This window comes from Coenobita brevimanus, chromosome 87 (genome assembly GCF_032717465.1).
Source record: "Coenobita brevimanus isolate Jiangsu-jjx chromosome 87, ASM3271746v2, whole genome shotgun sequence".
Classification (NCBI taxonomy): domain Eukaryota; kingdom Metazoa; phylum Arthropoda; class Malacostraca; order Decapoda; family Coenobitidae; genus Coenobita; species Coenobita brevimanus.
Window position 1 is genome coordinate 19,952,945 of NC_137040.1, and position 19,072 is coordinate 19,972,016.

The 19,072-nt window shown below is 41.7% G+C and overlaps 1 protein-coding gene across 1 annotated transcript in view; it reads right to left on the reverse strand.

The window, feature by feature from the left end:
- Positions 1-19,072, reverse strand: part of LOC145411023 (tyrosyl-DNA phosphodiesterase 1-like) — a 281,158-nt gene that overhangs the window by 176,197 nt on the left and 85,889 nt on the right. The window lies entirely within an intron of this gene.

Here is a 19,072-nt window from a genome sequence, read left to right on the forward strand (position 1 = left end):
TCTGAAAAATAAAATCGGGATTGCAAAATTAACAAGTCTACTGTAAGACTAGTACAACAGTCGGATTTAGTAACTCTTACGATAACCAATATTATAATCTGGTAGGTACTTAACAGTGAAACAAATTCAATAACATTAATTAATCACTCCACATATAAATATATTAATTCCACAGTAACTGCCAATTTATATGAAGAAATGCCTTTGTTTATGAGTGTGATAATTTTGATCAAAAAGCGATAATTTTATCACAACATTACCACCTATAGATTAGTGTTATGCAAGTTTTATGTGTTTAATTAATGTGCAGACATGTTATCTGCATATTATTTGCTCTTTCTGGCTGCTTTCTCTACAGTTCAGTAATGTCGATATGTTTGTTGTGTTTGTTATCGTATATTTTAGCTTGAAAACTTGCCTTTGATGGGGTCCTTGAACCCAACCAATATTTTACCATTAGTTACGTGTTTCGTTATACATGAATTCATTATACAATTATGCCAGATGGAACCTAACTGCTCGTATCTTCGGGACCTCCCTGTAAAATGAAACCTTCTATCAATCTATAAACACAAGTCCTAATTCTGGAGAGACTGGCCACAGATCACATCCACGTTACACTATCCTCCACCACCGGGCTAACCTCCCTCTAACTCACACTGCCTCATCTCTCTATCTCTGTGCTGTAACCGTTATGATTTGTAATTTTATCCGATACTGAACCAATACCGATTTACACTGCCAATATTGGCATATCGGATACAGACAGAAGAAATATTAATATAATATGTCTTTTACTAAGGATTTTTTTCACTGTTTTGCCTGATTATGTATGGGAAGTGTTTTTACCTCTAGAATGTTTTGCAGGCAAATAATGAAAAGCTATTGAAAATCATTAATGAAAAAAAAAAAATCAAGGTTGAAAGCAGTTAGTTGAGAGTAAGGTACAGTATACTGAGTTTACTGTACTGGTAATGTGTGGGTGTGGTGGCCATGTGGATTTATATGTACATAAATGGTATACACTAGTGATGGTCTGAATGTATGTTCTTCAGCATTCGTGAATGCAAATCCCAATATGAATTTTCAATATTCACGAATACGAATATTCTGTTTGATGACACAGAAACATGAGTTATTCATATTTTTTGTATGAATTAATATCATTGTAAGAGTTTTAGCCACAGAAAATTGAATGAACAAATTTCAATAAATTTTCTGTTACCAGGATGCAGGACAAGGACCCAACTCTTACATGCGTCCTCTAGGGATATCATACATATCGTGGATGAACTTCGAACGAACCCAGAACAGATCTTGTCCGACAGATGGTCTCTCTCTCTCTCTCTCTCTCTGAATTTCTTGAAATTTAGACGACTTTTTCTGGTTATGACCTAATAATCTGGAGATTATCCTCTTTTTAATGAGAAATTCTGAAAATCTGTCATTGGGAAAAAAATCTGGAAAAATCAAGACTTTTGTGGGAGTCTGGCAACATTGCAAGATGCTGCAAACAGCCCTAACTAGCTTGGCATGGCTGTTTGGTTGGCAACACTAGCCTAGAACACTCATTGATCTGATGCTTTTAAACTCTTTGTTTGATTTTCTATAAACTTTATGAATAACATTACATTATTAATACTGTAATTGTAAAATACCTACATGACAACATCCAAATGCAAATATTGAAAAAAATATGGGATACTACACTTGTGAATGCAAATATTCAGACCACCGCTAATATACACATACAATGTTGACATATGCACAAACTGCCCACAACCATTAGTTCTTATATTCTTTATTTATTATGATATTTCGTCTCTCATCTCCCTGTAGTGCAGGTGGTAGGTGGGAGTGTCCCACCAGCCACTCACTTCATGCAGTGCTGCCTATTTCTTCCTTCACGTCTGTCTTTATTTTCTGTGTCTGTCATCCTCTCCTCCTATTTCTTTCATCCTACCTGTTACTACATATTCTTCTTCTTTCCACTGCAGGTGGCTCTACACCAAAGGCAGGCAACCTCCAGCCCATGGGCCAGATCCGGCCCGCGAAGGTCTACCGTCCGGCCCGCCAACCTGTTCGGCATTAGCATAGCAATCAAGCCCACAAAACCCCAGCCAAAACAAATTAAAGTCTGACAAATAGCATCTGCCAGCCGTGCAAATGCAGTGCAATGATGTACTAAAGGCGAAGTTCTGCACCTCTTCTCCGCTGTCCTTCTTCTATGATCTTGTTCTCCCTTCTAGCAATTTTCCAAAATACACTGCACATGTTGAGCGCATTGTGGCCATGTCTGGCAGCACCTACTGCTGCGAACAACTCTTCTCCAAAATGAAGTACACGAAGTCTCACCTACGTTCCCAGCTCTCCGACTGTCATCTCAGTGACATTCTCCTGTTGTCTACTTCATCCATCGAGCCAAACATTGAATCAATTCTTCATGGCAAGCAGCACCAGCCACCTCAGTGATTTGCATGTTTTCCAATAAAATTCTTGTATATAGTCACTTTTGTGTTCTCATTTGTCATGCCAGCCCACGGGATGCTCCCAAAGTCCCACCTGGCCCTAGTTCTGAAAAGGTTGCCCGCCCCTGCTCTACACTGAGTGGCAAGTTAAATGGCTTCCTGTAATTCAGAAAACCATTTACAATGCTAGGTGGTATCTATACTGTATATCCAAAAAATTGGGTGACATGGAATCTATTATGGTGTCCCTGATAATTGGGTGGAGAGACACAACTATAGAATCCATTCAAAAGCCAAATCTTCACACTAATCCCCATGCCTCACTGTGCGAGGTGCTGTCAGCCACATGAGAATATCCAGTGCTGGGACCGTGCGCAAACAGTTGCGCAAAGCGCAATTGCGCACCCTTGCACTCCAGTGATATCGTTTGCGCATTCCACACCGCAAGAGACCATGTGCAATTTTGCGCTTGTGCACATGAAAAGGCAGGTGCGTAAGCGCAAACTTAGTTGCGCTTGCACAACTAAATTTGAGCTTGTGCACCTGCCTTGCACACCTGCCCTGTGGATTGCACACTGCGCAATCCAAGGGACACGTGGTCTTCCAAGGGACACGTGGTCTTGGGAGCTTCCCGCATGGCTGGACAATGGATGGGGGAGGCTGGGGCGGGTCGCGAGGGTGGGTTGGTGGGGGGAGGCAGGAGGGAAGAGGGTAGTATCATTTCTTAATATGCTTCAACAGAGATAATGTATTTTTAATATTTTTAAAATTATTATTATTAGTAAATAATAATAAATATACATTATTTATTAAGATTAGAATATGCAATTCCTTACAAAAACAATTAAAACATATTATTCAAATCAAATATCCACAGCCTAATAAATCATTAGGCTGTGGATATTTGATTTAAATACTCTGTTTTCATGATTTTTCATTTTTCGTAACGAATTACATCTGCTATTGTATATCTATATTGAATTATTAAATAAATTGTCTTGACAAGACGAGAGAGAGAGAGAATAAATAAGGGAATGGCAAAGGAGCCTCCCTTTGAATGAGGAGATAAGGCATAAACTTCATCCCTCTTCTCTCTCTTATTCTCCATTCCTTCCCTCCTCTCTCTCTTATTCTCCATTCCCTCCCTCCTCTGTCGGAGACAGAGACAGAGAGAGAGAGTTGATGATACAGCAATCACGTGATCTTTGTCAATGCCTTGGTAAATATAGGCTGTTTTTCCCGGACAATGACCTACTGTACCTCAGTCACCGTGGGTGGTGGGCAGGTTGCTAATTTAGTAATTTATTTAATTATACCAATATATATTTTACAGTAATTCCCACAAATATATGCAAATGATTTGCGCTAGCGCTTTGCGACATTGCACAAGCTAAATATTAGATTGCGCACTTGTACAAACTATAAATAATAGAAAATCTATCTATCTATCTATTGCCAGACACCATAATCCCTTAAGGGGTGGCCATTTGACTTTGAGTTATTTGTTTTAAGGGGAGGGGCACTAACCCTCCACCAACCCACTTGTTCACACGTAGGGAGCACGTATGGTTTGATTATATGGTTACCACCCAGCGTTGTAAATGGTTTCTTGGTTTACAGGAAACCATTTGGCTTGTCACTCAATGTAAAGCCACCTGTAAAGGAAAGAAAAGCAATAAGAAATGACAGGAGAGATGCAAGAAATAGGAAGAGAGGAGGGGAGGCACAGAAAAAGAATGATAAAGGCTAAGGAAGAAGTAGGCAGCACTACATCAAGTGAGTGGATGATGGTCGCCACCACCTACCACCAATAATAGAAAATAATAATAATAAATAAAAGTACGTAAGTTGTTATGCTGTTTTATTTAAATATCTCAATATTTTTCAGTAATTCCCGAAAATATATGCAAATGGTTTGCGCTTGCACTTTGCGACATTGTGCAAGCTAAATATTTGTCAGATTGCGCATTTGCACTTGCGCAAGGTAGTGAACTGTGGATTGTGCTTTGCACTTGCGCAAGGTCCTTCTTCATTTGCGCTGCCCACCACTGAGAATATCGGTTCATTGCATGAGATGACCCTGCAGGGGAAGCTGCTTGTGGTTGATGGGTCTGAACAATCAGACAGACCCTGATAGAACAACAACAACAACTGTTTCATTCGTTTCGTTTATAAAGGTTCCAACATGCTTGCACGCGTTGGCCTTGGTCACCTAATGGCAGCTCTCCATACTGCTAGACCTCTGGCAGCCTCCCTATTCAGTCTCTTATCCCTGAGGTCCCTTGTCTCAGAATTTTTTTTAACTGTCTTTTCCAACCCCAGCATTAAGACTTCTCACTTTCAGCACCCAATTGTCATCCCCCATCCTCTCCACATGCCCAAACCATCTCAATCTGTAGTCTAAATAAAGAAGTTATTTACTGCATGTAATATGGGGATGAACAACATTTGGCAACTCTATTAAAGCTCACTTTCTACAGTGAAACAACCCTTTAATTGAATGAAAAAATGTTACATACATATCTAACCTATGCTTCTTCACTACTCCACCATACAAGGTTTGCAATTTTTTACTCATATTTAAAGGAAAGATGATAAAACAAAGAGTATTAATGTCATGATTGGTTTTGGGGGTGTGCAGAAAAGGAATGCAGAGCCAGGAGACGTGACACTCACACAGGTGAAGAGTGCTGTGAAGAGGCTGAAAAATGGGAAAGCAGCTGGGGTTGATGGGGAGTATGCAGAGATGCTTAAGTGTAGTGGAGAGAGTGGAATGAATTACAGTGGGCTCGCATAGTGCACGAGAGATTGGGCAGTGCACGAGCTCGCGTACTGGGAATTCGCGTACTAGGAATACATAATCTTATGGGAATAATTACTTATGGGTGGTACCCCCTCATACCTGGACATTTTTTGGCCCTTAGAGACATAATAAAGGTCATATGTTTCAGACATTGTACTAAAGCTATACCTACAATAAGAAAAATATGGGTAATCACCTTAACAAGAGTAGACAACAGGCCTGATGACCTTAAATAACAGTGGTTCCGAGGCACGGCAACACTTACATCGCCGCACTCCCCACCGCAACAACACTTCCCTCCGCAGACTCCTCTTGATCACATTCCCCAAGAGCATCCAAGTCACTCACTTCGGCCATAAACCCTTCAAAGTCCAATGTTGACACTTCTGACATTGCATCCTCTTCATCCTCAACAGGATCAGGAGCAGACGATGTCGATGGTTCCGCAATTTCACCAACTTGAGCCCGCTGTGTGTAGCTTGTTATGAGTGTCTGTCTTCTCCTGTTTATTTCTTCCCTGTGCCTGTCTGTGTAGAAACGGAAGAGTTTGTCGATACCAACCAGAAGTTCCTCCGTTCTTAGGTTGCTCACTTCCTGTGCCTGCACCTCTTCCTTGAGCTTATCCACAGCAGCAAGGATCTTGCTAATGTTTGACATACACAGCTCAGTCCTGCCTTCCATCACACTAGGCTGCTCAACTTGACTCTGTCCGGCGTCGGGCTCTGCGTCAGCCTCGTGTATCCGTTGCAACACTTCCTCGGGAGGCTGTTCCTCAGTAGTAGTGCACTTCTTGTATGTCCGCCAACGTAATGTCCTCGAAACCTGGTACAGTTTGTGCTGCTGTCAATGTTGCTGCCTCAGCATCAGCCAGTGGTCGAATGGCCGTCTCCTGGGTGATGCATAGGTGAGGCACGAGCATTCGCCACGCATGGTTCACCGTTGCAGGTGTAATCTGGTGCCAGGCTTGAGGGAGAAATTCAACTGCATCCTTCACCATAAAGTTACGCCAAAATGCCTCAACAGTCATGGCATCTGTGGTAGGTCGGGATAGAGGTGCTGGTGGAGATGGAACGGGAGCAGATGCCTCATTAAGGTCTTCGTCGTGATCTTCTTGTAGGGCATGAAGCTCCTCTTGTGTGTCGGTCTTCCTGCGTAGGTAGTCATACACTTCCTTATGGTAGAAATGCTTCACTGTGGCGATTAGTTCTTGATCCAGTGGCTGCATTAGTGACGTTGTGCGGGGCGGCAGAAACACAACACGACAATCCTTGTGAAGATCTTCCAGGTATGGAGGGTGATTTGGTGCGTTATCAAGCACAAGGAGCATCTTAAATGGAATGCCCAGTTCCCGACACTTGGCTCTTGCATCAGGGACACACCGCCTCGTTAACCAGTCTGCCATAATGTTCCCGGTCATCCAACCATTTACGGACTTGTACCAATACACGCCACTTGCATCCATGTTCGTGAGGTTTTTGTAGCACCTTGGATGTGAAGCTGTGTGTACAACAACTGGCCTCATCTTGTGGATCCCAGACAGGTTTACAGCAAACATTACCGTCATCTTACACTTCTGGAGCTTGCGACCAGGGGCTTGTTTCCGTCTTTTAGCAATGTAAGTTGATTTTGGCATGGCCTTGTAATATAAGGACATTTCATCGATGTTGTAGATCTGGTCCTTGGTGTACTGTCCCTCTTCAATAATCGTTTTAAATATTGCAGGATAGTCTCTCGCGGCCAGCTCATCGGCAGAGGCACGTTCACAAGACAATTTCACGTAACGGAGTTCCTTGCGCTTGAGAAAACGGTCCAGCCATCCAACCGATACCCTGAATGGTTTTTCCACTTTTAACCTTCGAGATGCAGCCTTGTAAAAGGGCTGGGCTTGGTTCCGAATAAATCTTCCATTGAGTGGAACACCTTCCTTTTCTTTCCGCATTATGAAGGTGGCAAGATAGCGCTCCATTAATATCATAGCACGATTTCCCACCCGCGAACGGCCGTCTAGGTCAGAGGCACCGTACGTCTTCACTACAGCCTTTATGGCTTCACGGTTCTTCCACACAGTTCTCACTGTAGATTCAGCCAGTCCCAGGGTTCTCCTGATAGCCGTGTTTCCTTGACCCTCCTCCTTCATCTTAATTATCTTTAACTTGGTGGCATGCGTCAGAAGTTTCTTTACTCTTGGGGTTGGAGCCATGGTGCAGCAAAGTACAGGCAGCACAAAAAACACCACATGTTGTACACGACAGGTTAGCTGTAGAGAGCGGATCCGCACAGTGCACGAGCCGGGACTGTTATGGCGTGCCCGCTCCCTTGTACCCCAAGCTGCGCAGTAGAATGCCCGGGAATTTCTGCGTATCAACATGACGACACGTGACGCGCTCTGTGAGGGGTGGTCGCACACTAGTAGAAAATGGCATTTTTGAGCCACTCCTTGCCTCTGCCTCGCGTTCTATGCGGTAAACTCGCGCATTAAAAGGTTTTTGGTTATGATTTTTGGTCACTCGTGAACAAGGCAAATCGCATACTGCGGTGACGCGCACTGTGCGAGCCCACTGTACTTGTTGGAGATATGTAAAAAGACATGGATGAGTGAAACTGTGCCTGCAGAGTGGAAAAAGGCTGTGATTGTACCCCTGTACAAAAATAAAGGTGGGCGAAGTGAGTGCAAGAATTATCGTGGCATAAGTTTACTGTGTGTGGTAGGAAAGGTATATGGAAGAATTATTACAGAGAAAGAGAGATATCAGAAGTCCTAGTGAGTGATGAACAGGGTGACTTTAAAAGTGGCAGAGGATGTGTGGATCAAATATTTGAAGTGATACAGATAGCAGAGAAGGCTTGTGAGAAGGACTATAAGGTGTTTATGGCATTCACTGATCTGGAAAAAGCATACGACAAAGTGGACAGAGAAGGATTATGGAAAGTTTTGCTCAGGTACGGAGTAGATGGTTAGCTGCTAGGTGCCGTCAAGAGTATTTATGACGGTAGTGAAGCATGTGTAAGGGTTAATGGACATCTAAGTGGTATGGGCGTGCGACAAGGTTGTGTGATGTCCCCGTGGTTGTTCAATATACAGTACATATATATGGATAGGGTGATGAGAGAAGTAAAAACACGAGTAATGGAGAGAGGGATGGCGTTGGTAATAAATGGTGATGGATGGAATATCTCAAATTTGTTGTTTGCTGATGATGCAGTACTGTACTGTTTGCAAGTACTGGACAAGAACTTGGGAGGTTTGTGCAGCGTTTTGCTGATGCCAATGAGCATCGTGCCTTGAGTAGTAAATGTAGAAAACAGTAAAGTGATGGTTACTGAAAGAGAAGGTGACTTCCAGTGCGATGTAACAGTGAAAGGAGAGAGATTGGAAATGGTGAGAGAGTTCAAATACCTGGGTACAGTGATAGGAAAGAGAGAAAAATTTGCAAAAGAAGTTGAAAGTAGAGTGACACAAGGAAGAAGAGTAGCTGGTGCAATGAAGGCCTTGATAAGAAACAGAGGCTTGAGTTTTGAGCTGCATGAGGCTTATATGAAGGAGTGTTAGTGCCAACTTTAACATATGGACGTGAGACTATGGTGTGGCATGAAAATGAAAAGTCAAGAGTAACAGCAGTGGAGATAGGACTGCTGAAGAATATATGTAGATTGCAGATAGTGGATGGGATACAAAATAATGTGATTTGTGAAAGATGTGGAGTGAGGATGTCGGTGGACACCTGAATCGAACAGAGTGTACTAAGATGGTATGGTCACGTGGAGAGAATAGATAACAACAGAGTGGTGAAAAAGGTATATCTGAGAAAATTTGAAGGAGGGAGGAGGCAAGGTAGGCCAAGGAGAAGGTAGAGAGATATGGTGGATGAGTGTGTGAGGAAGAGAGGTTTGGAAGTCGGTGAGGCTAGGGAACTGACAAGAGATCGAGTTGGCTGGATGAATATTGAAAAGAGAAGTGCATGATCAGCGATTTGGCACCCCTTTTTAACGTGGCAGCGTCCGGATTGACTCAATAGGATACATTTATGTGAAGCCCTGGTGAGAGAGGATAGTGTTTGGAAACTCCCTGTACTGTTGTTTGCAGATGATACTGTGTTGTTGAGTGAAGACGAAGGGGAGCTGCAAGGCTTGGTGGATGAGTTTGAGAGACTGTGTAAGAAACGGAATCTAAAGGTGAATGTAGGGAAGAGTAAAGTGATGGTCTTTGAGAGAGGTGAAGTTAGTGAATGTACAGCGAGGTTGGATGGTGAGGAATTGGAAAATGTGAGTACGTTTAAGTACTTGGGTAGTGTGATGAGTAAGGATGGAGGTTTGGAGGGTGAAGTGCTTGAAAGGGTACGCAGGGAAGAAAGGTTGCTGGTTCTTTGAAAGCAGTGATAAGAAACAGGGAAGTGAGCATGGAAGTGAAAAAGTTACTACATGACAGTATTGTGATACCAACTCTAACGTACGGAAGTGAAGCTTGGACATTGTTGGAAGGACACAAGTCAAGAGTGAGAGCAGTGGAAATGAGTTATTTAAGAGGAGCCTGTGGAGTCACATGGAGAGACAGGCTGACGAATGAGGATATAAAGGAGCGTTGTGGTGTGGATGTGGATGTGATAGGAAGCGTTATGAGGAACATACTGAGGTGGTTTGGCCATGTGGAGAGGATGGAGGATGAAAGACTGACGAAGAGAGTGTATGTGAGTGAGGTGGAGGGGAGAAGAGGGAGGGGGAGGCCGAGGATGAGATGGAGGGATGGGGTGGAGAGGTATATGAGAGAGGGGGGTGTGAGTTGGGAGCAGGGCAGTGAAATGGCAGGGGACAGGGCGACTTGGAGGCGATTTGTTTGTGGCCACCCCAAACGGGATTGAGGCGTCTGGCAATAGATAGATAGATAGATACAGAACGTTGTGAATGTTTTTGGTATATCCGATAGAGCCAGCATTCCGGTGGCTTGAATGATGAGTGGAAGCGTGGCCCATTCAACTGAGCAAATTTGGGCTGTCTGGACATTGCTACTCCTCACCCTGCCCTAGGGTGGGAAATGAGGTCTGGATGATGGTGATGATGATGATGTTAACGTCATCTGATGGTGTGTATGTATAGGCAATTGTGTTTGCACACATAAGTGATGTCCAGTTTCAAGTATAACTTCCAAATAAATATTTAGCATAGCATGAGACACTGACCAAAAAGTGTCACTCACTTTCACAGAAAACCTTTTCAAGGTGAATAAAGAAGATTCTTGACTGAATAAGCTACTGTCTAAAAAATCTAAAAAAGCTTGATATTTTTAATGTGAATAACGTGAGCCACTACAGTACACTATACTACCTATGTATGTGGTTAGAATACACTGTGCTTAACCATTCATAGTTTATTTCATGCAATGTAATTTTAGTCATGTTATATATAAGGGATTATTCTTGAATACTGGTGAGCTAAATCCAATCTCTGGGATGCAAGCAGGTGTAGTTTTACCATTATGCACTGATTCTGTAAGTTGGTTTGTCTTGTATTTAGCTAATGACCAACAGATGTTATGAACTTTTGTGTATAAAAGGTAATTTTAGGGCTAATGGCAAGCTAGCCAAGATTTTACCAAATTTTAAGTATAAATGCTGTGCTCATTACAGTAGACTCCCCCCACTATAAAGAAGTAATTGGAGGTAAGCAGTGGCGCAGCCAGGAGGGGGCCACGGGGGACACAGGGGCCTTCCCCCCCCCCCAAATTTCTACATGTGTTCTAGAATAGGCTGCAAATCTTAACACGTAACCCGCGTGCTGAGCCACTGGTGTACCATTTAGTGTCTTCTTTCCTAGCGTGTTGATACACTGATGGTGCAATAATGAGTAATAATTTGTTTTCACTTTTTCATGTATTTCACCTTCACGAATATTGGCTGGGCAGCAGATTTTTTGTTGCTGCTTCTACAGTAGAAGACATGTTGAATAGGATAATGATATAAGATTAGAGAAATGCCTATTTTTTTTAGAGAATATATATCAGACTTCCAGTAGTGACTATTACATTTCATTTAGATGTGAAACAATACTATTAATTACACAAAAACATTGAAAAACAACTCCGTGTTGCAGAACTAGGGCCACAAGATGCAAATACACTTTTCTTGAAAAAACAAACAAACAAAGAGTAAATTTACTAATGATAAATATTTGTGATTTTTTACTGGAAGAAAAAAATGTAGTAACCACTCTTGTTTCGAACAGTTCTACATTTAATTTATTAGGAAACGACAAAAAAGGATAAGTGCTGAATGTTTCTGGTTATTAAACTTTTTTTAATAATTGCAAATGATTAATTATATGCAATACTTGTAATTATCCCTGGCTGGATACTGATGATTACTATTACGGCATTCAACATACCCAGCTATCATTATGCTTGGTTGCAAGAAACACTGTCATCAGTGATGCAAAAAAACCTTTAGAAGGCTGGTGAAGAAATTAAAATGAGGAAAAATGAACAAGAAACAAGATAATAATAAAAAAGGTAGTGTTGGACCTTTGCTTGGACTTCCTTCAATTACCTAAATAGCTAAGTGCCACCTGGAACTTCACGACAGAGAATGAGATGGTAACAAACCAAAGAAAACGGAAGTGCCAGGTAAGGGTGGGTGGAGATTGCGCTACCTGGGCCAAAGTAGTACACTACCTCAGTGATCCACCGGTGGTGCATCATGCGACATGAGAAGAAAATGTCAGGATACCACGTGTTGGGTCACCAGTGACGCACTACTTTTATGAAGGCATATCCCTCATTGGTTCTCAGTAAAGCAACATAAATCCTTTCGTTGTGATAGCTCCTTGCAGACTGGTGAGAGAGAGTTGTGAAGTGAAACACGGCCTGGGAGAGAACTCATATTGCCGAAACGCAGGTAACGTGTTAAATGTTGAATTCTTGTTTAATCAAGAGTGTAATACTCGGTATGTCACATATATGGAGAACTGAAAAAATATGCAATTCTGAGAAAAAATTCTTGTATACACATGTACTTTTTATGACTATAGGTGCGAGACAGATATTCGAATTTACGCATTGGGAGCTGTTGGCGTCTGAACGGGTGAGGAGAGGAGGCAGGAAAGGAAGCAAGAAACGTATGCCAGTCTGGGAAATTTTCAGTTTTTTATGTACCTTATAACATATTATCTTCAAAATGGGAAACTCTGCTACTAACAAGTTTATGTAATTAACTAGTTAGGAGTACATGTGGGCATGTAGGCCTACATGTGGCAGAACTGGCAAGAAAAATAAATTATCGTGGCAATGTTTACCAGCCATCAGCTGAGTGTCACTCGCTCATCACCCGCCTGTGTCATCATTCGTCAGCAACTCTCATCAGATCGTGTAGCACCAGTGACCAGTCCATACAACTTGCTAATTACGCTACTTGCATGCTGTACTGTGACAAGAAGTGAAAAGACATATTCTGTGGGCTTCCCTGGATCATTTTATTATGAAACGGAAGCAGCCGCAGCAATCAAGTATATTGGACTTCACGAGTTCAAGTTCTAAAAGGTCAATTTCTGTTCAGCACATGCATTAAAATGTAGAGGATATTATTACTGCCAGTAATAATAACAAATGATAATGTCATGCCATGAGCTCTACATAAGTGTAGGTGCATGCAGAAACTGGAAGCCAATGATTGCTTAAGATTTTCCTTGTGATATATTTCAGGCTTCAGCTACCTGTGCCCTGTGTGGTAACCATCACTGAAGTAAACTAATCATCACTGAACTAAGTGAAGTATTTAACAGACAACGGATTTTCACAGACATTTGTGTTGAGTGTGGTGAGTTGGGACAGTGCTGGGACACGGGGTGAGTTGGAACAGTGGGCACTGCAATACCAAATGCCCAGACATTTCCATTTTATGGTGCCCATTCAACAGCCCTGCCCCAACTTTACAAATGTTGTTAATACTAGTTTTCTACAGAACCACGAATAATGCATGAAAAACATGCAAATATGAAAGGGAAGCATTTTGACCTTTGTAAAATTTCATTTTTGAAAATACACATATTTAACCAATTTTCCTCTCCCAGTCAGTTTTAGGTCTACTTTTTGGTGGCTGAAATCTTCAATTGTTATAGTTTTCTTGTGGTTTATCCAGCAAATGCATTTTTACAGCAGAGCAGTCCTGAAGGATTAACCCCTTAACCGCGGGGTGTCACTTTCGTGACGTTTGGGAGCAAAGGATCATACCACGGGGCGTTGCTTTTGTGATTCTGTGTTATTTTGAATTAGCCCGGGCTTTCAAGTGGTGGCTTGTATCATCTATCAGTAATGCCAATGTCCAACACTAGTCAGCACTCCTAATCTCATCTGTACTCCCATCCATTGTTGACAATTTAGCCATTTCTCCCCATTCTTGACTCCCCTCCCTACCCCCCCTCCATTACCCTATCCTCTCACCTGCCCGGCCGTGCTACGCTAAGTAAATCTTCCCTGGAATTTTTCACTGATTTCATCCATTGAAATAAGCCCTATGCCCTATTCTTATACCAAATAATATATACAAGAAAGAAATAAGGTAAGTGAGAGTGCCATACACCTGGAATTGGCTAATTATCACCTGACAACACCTCACGTGCACTCGTTCGCTAATTTTCGCTGTTTATTTCCCCTTGAAATATGCTGTATAATCTATTCTCGTAATAAAAATATATATAAGAAAGGAAGGGAGAAGCCTAAGTGATATTTACATTCACCTGGAACTACCTAATTTATTATGTATTGTCTAGATTTCCTGCCAATCATTTCATTGCATATATATTAGCAGCTGTCACCACGCTGACATTGGCAGCATTGCACACCCCCTAGGAAGGCCACCACACTGTATTCAGTTTACTGTCATCTTTCAAGGTGAAAGAACGTCAGATTCATGCCTGTCCAATTCCGCCGCTTTTTAGCCCCATGCTAAGGGCCCTGTGACCTCTACCCCCTACTAAACCTCGTTTGGAAAGGGGTAATGGGCTAAGTGACTGCTGTGGAACGTGAACTGGCTAATTTGTCAATGATAATGACAGACAGTGACTACGATCTTTCTGGTGAGTAAAACAGTGCAAGTGGAAATGTAAATAATGTGTAAACAGCAGGTGAAAGCAATGAATGTAAATACAGTATAAGTGAACAGTGGAAAATAGTTTTATAAGTTACTGCAAGTGACAGTGCATAACACAGTGTAAATAAAATAGAAATGTAAATAGTGTAAATATAATAGAGAATGTAAATAGAAGTGTATCTCTCTATCTATCTATTGCCAGATGCCATAATCCCATAAGGGGTGGCCATCTGACTCTGAGTTGGCTGTTTTACCGGGAGGGGCACTAACCCTCCACCAATCCACTTTCTGACACGTAGGGAGCACGTATGGTTTGGTTATATGGTTACCACCCAGCATTGTATATGGTTTCTTGGCTTACAGGAAATCATTTGGGTTGTCACTCAATGTAAAGCCACCTGTAAAGGAAAGAAAAACAATAAGAAGTGACAGGAAAGATGGGAGAAATAGGAAGAGAGGAGGGCAGGCAAAGAAAAATAATGATAAAGGCTAAAGAAGAAGTAGGCAGCACTACGTCAAGTGAGTGGATGATGGTTGCCACCACCTACCACTAAAGAAATGTAAATGAGTAGTAATATAAGAATATGAGTATATATACTAGGAGTAATGAAAGTGAAAGTTTCACTCTAGCATGTATTAATACTATGAGTTATGAAAGTGAAAGTGACAGATTCACTCTCAACGCTAGTATACAGGACGAGAAAGTGAATGCTATGTATTTTACTGAAAGAGAAACTGAATGCCTAAAGTGACAATAAATTACTATTACTGAAGGAATCTTATGGATAAAGACTGTAGATATACAGTATATATATAAGTGTTATATAGTAATAGAAATATAAAGTGTGAGTGTTTTTATGAATAATAAATGACAGAACACCAGCGGCGAACGATCGCAAGTGGGATGGTCATACGCGCTCGTAATTTTCATTGCTTTCACAGTGTTTTTTTTTTTTTTTTTTTGAGTATGGATTCCAAACTATTTGGGAATCATAGAATAGTGTTTCTAGTGATAATATCAGGCTGTGGTAATCATATTACAGGTTTTCAGGATGTGTAAAATGGAGACTTCGTTACCCAACTTCAGAGGTCTCCACAAGTCCTATGGTACTCGACGAAGGCTCAACAAACATCCCAGGAGAAAGCTGAAGGTATGTGCCATATGCACATGTAATTTTAATATTCTAGGACTAATAACTGATTTTTGGCAAATATTTTTAGAGAGTCTGTCGGAGCGCGAATGTGCCTGCGAGATACGCAAGTCAAGTAAAAACAACCCGCGGTTTAGGGGTTAATAGACAATTGTCCCGACTCGCCCACCATTTATTTTTTTTTTATTTTTTTTATTTTTTACCCAGGGTGAATTGGGACAACAATTTCATTTGTGATTTTCATATGGAAAAACCTACTTTTCATGCATTATATACTGTACTACTATATTTTGTAGTTTGCTGTATTTATGGTGGTTTTGGGTGTCAACAAGTAGATATTCTCATTTTCAGGTTGCATGCATGCCCTAAAGAGAGAAAATACTGTGGTGTGGATTATGGCAAAAAAGCATATATTGGTACAGTGTTAAAAGTATGGAAAAAAAAGAGTTGTGCAATGAAATTTTTGGAAAGCAGAGGAACTGAGAAATGCAACTGGCCAGTTTGTGATGATATACTGTATACTGATGATGATTTTCAGCAGTATATCATTGGTGGACCTATCTTATTTGCAGGAACCGTGCCTTTTACAATGCAAGAGGTGGACAAAGCCTTTCATGATCATAAAAAGCATATTTCTCAGTAAATTTTTTCAGCATAAATTGCTACAGGCAACTTAGTGGAACTCTTAACTACGGAATATGTTTCGAGCACTGCGTCCTTCAGAGCGAGGTGTGGGGGGGGGGGAGCTAGGTTTATGCTCCCCCCCTCCCCCAAATTATATTTCTGGCTGCGCCCCTGGAGGTAAGCTAGGTCTGTTAAAACAGATGGTCCATTATATCCGGCAATCCCTCCAGAGGTCAGATTCCAAGCACATGTTTAAATATAAATAAGTACAATGGCAAATTCTAATACTAAAAATGTAAACTATGCCCATTTTAAACTAATTTGGTCCATAATTATCCCCTGTTGCAGCTTCTTCCACATTCTTGTCACAGTGCTTCTTCATAACTAGTACAGTATCACTACTCGTACAGTACATTAATACAACTCAGCAATCAAGATGAGGAGAGGGCAATTTCAGGCCTGGTTAGAGTAAAAAAAAGGTAGTAAATTCATGTACTACAGAACACCATGCCCCATTTAAAGGATAATGTTCGTTATAGCCAACAAGAATTTGGTGGGCTTCGTGGAGTCTGTTGAATCCAGTATCTTAAGGGTTCATTATAGCTAGGGTCTATCGTATTTGGGAACTGTCCAGAAGTTTACATATGTTATGCATTTCATCTGTTGTTATTGGCTAAGATTTGGCTAAGTATTTAAAGTTAAACTGTTTTGTACTTACTATCTGTCTAATGATGGAGTGCTTACATACTTCTAAGGAAGCACAAATGTTATGTGATTCATATTATATTTTCTATTATCAGGCCAGTGGCAAAGACATCACTCACTTTCAAGGAACAATGTCTTAATAATCTTTTAAAATGCACAGCTATAAAGCAGTAATAACACAACAGTTTCTTTAAAATGCAAATGCAAATACAAAAGGTAAGGGAACTGTGATATTCCGATGTAGTTTATCATCATCGTCATCTGGACCTCTTTTCCCACCGCAGGGCAAGGTGAGGAGTAGCAATGTCTAGACAGCCAAAGTTTGCCCAATCCAATGGACCACACTTCCATTCATTCATCATTCAAGTCCCCGGAATCCTGGCTCTATCTATCTATCTATCTATTGCCAGACGCCTCAATTCCGTTTGGGGTGGCCACAAACAAATCGCCTCCAAGTCGCTCTGTCCCCTGCCATTTCACTGCCCTGCTCCCAACTCACACCCCCCTCTCTCATGTACCTCTCCACCCCATCCCTCCATCTCATCCTCGGCCTCCCCCTCCCTCTTCCCCCCTCCACTTCACTCACATACACTCTCTTTGTCAGTCTTTCACCCTCCATCCTCTCCACATGGCCAAACCACCTCAGTGTGTTCCTCATAACGCTTCCTATCACATCCACATCCACACCACAACGCTCCTTTATATCCTCATTCGTCAGCCTGTCTCTCCACGTGACTCCACAGGCTCCTCTTAAATAACTCATTTCCACTGCTCTCACTCTTGACTTGTGTCCTTCCAACAATGTCCAAGCTTCACTTCCGTACGTTAGAGTTGGTATCACAATACTGTCATGTAGTAACTTTTTCACTTCCATGCTCACTTCCCTGTTTCTTATCACTGCTTCAAAGAACCAGCAACCTTTCTTCCCTGCTGTACCCTTTCAAGCACTTCACCCTCCAAACCTCCATCCTTACTCATCACACTACCCAAATACTTAAACGTACTCACATTTTCCAATTCCTCACCATCCAACCTCACTGTACATTCACTAACTTCTCCTCTCTCAAAGACCATCACTTTACTCTTCCCTACATTCACCTTTAGGTTCCGTTTCTTACACACTCTCTCAAACTCATCCACCAAGCCTTGCAGCTCCCCTTCGTCTTCACTCAACAACACAGTATCATCTGCAAACAACAGTACAGGGAATTTCCAAACACTATCCTCTCTCACCAGGGCTCTATCTGATACGCCAAAAACATCACCACATTCTGTAGCTTCAGATAAACATATCTGATGTAGTCAAACCGAATGCTGTCACGTTAAAAAGGGTGCCAAATCCCTAATCATGCACTTCTCACAACATTTATCCAGCCAGATCGATCTTTTGTCAGTCCTCTAGCCTCACTGACTTTCAAACTTTCCTTCCTCATACACTCAGCCACCATATCCTTCCACCTTCTTCTTGGCCTACCTCGCCTCCTCCCTCCTTCAAATTCCCTCAGATATACCTTTTTCATCATTTTATTGTTATCCATTCTATCCACATGGCCATACCATCTCAGTACACTCTCTTCGATTCTGGTGCCCACAGACTTCCCCACTCCACATCTTTCAAGAATCACATTATTTCGTATCCCATCAACTCTCTGTATTCCACATACATTCCTCAGCACTCCCATCTCCACCGCTCTCACTCCTGACTTTTCATTTTCATGCTACACCATTGTCTGACATCATTATGTTAAAGATGGCACTAAAACTCCTTCATTTAAGCCTTGTGTAGCTGCAACACTGAAGTCTGTTTCTCATCAAGGCCTTCATTGCACCAGCTACTTTCCTTCCTTGTGTCACTACATTCCACTTCTTTTGCACATTTTCCTCTCTTTTCCATCACTGTACTCAGGTACATTATCTGAACTCTCTCACCAATGCCACTCTCTCTCCATTCACTGTAATATCACTCTGGGAGTCACCTTCTCTCTCAATAACCATCACTACTCTTTTCTACATTTACTCCCAAGGCACGATGCTCACAGATATCAGCAAAACTATTCACTAGTCTACCAAGTTCTCGTCTGGTATTTGCAAGTACTGTAGAACTGCATCATCAGCATACAACAAATTTGAGACATTCCATCTATCACCATTCATTACCAACGCCATTCATCTCTCCATTACTCGTGTCTTTACTTCTCTCATCACCCCATCCATATATACAGTATACTGAACAACCGGGGGACATCA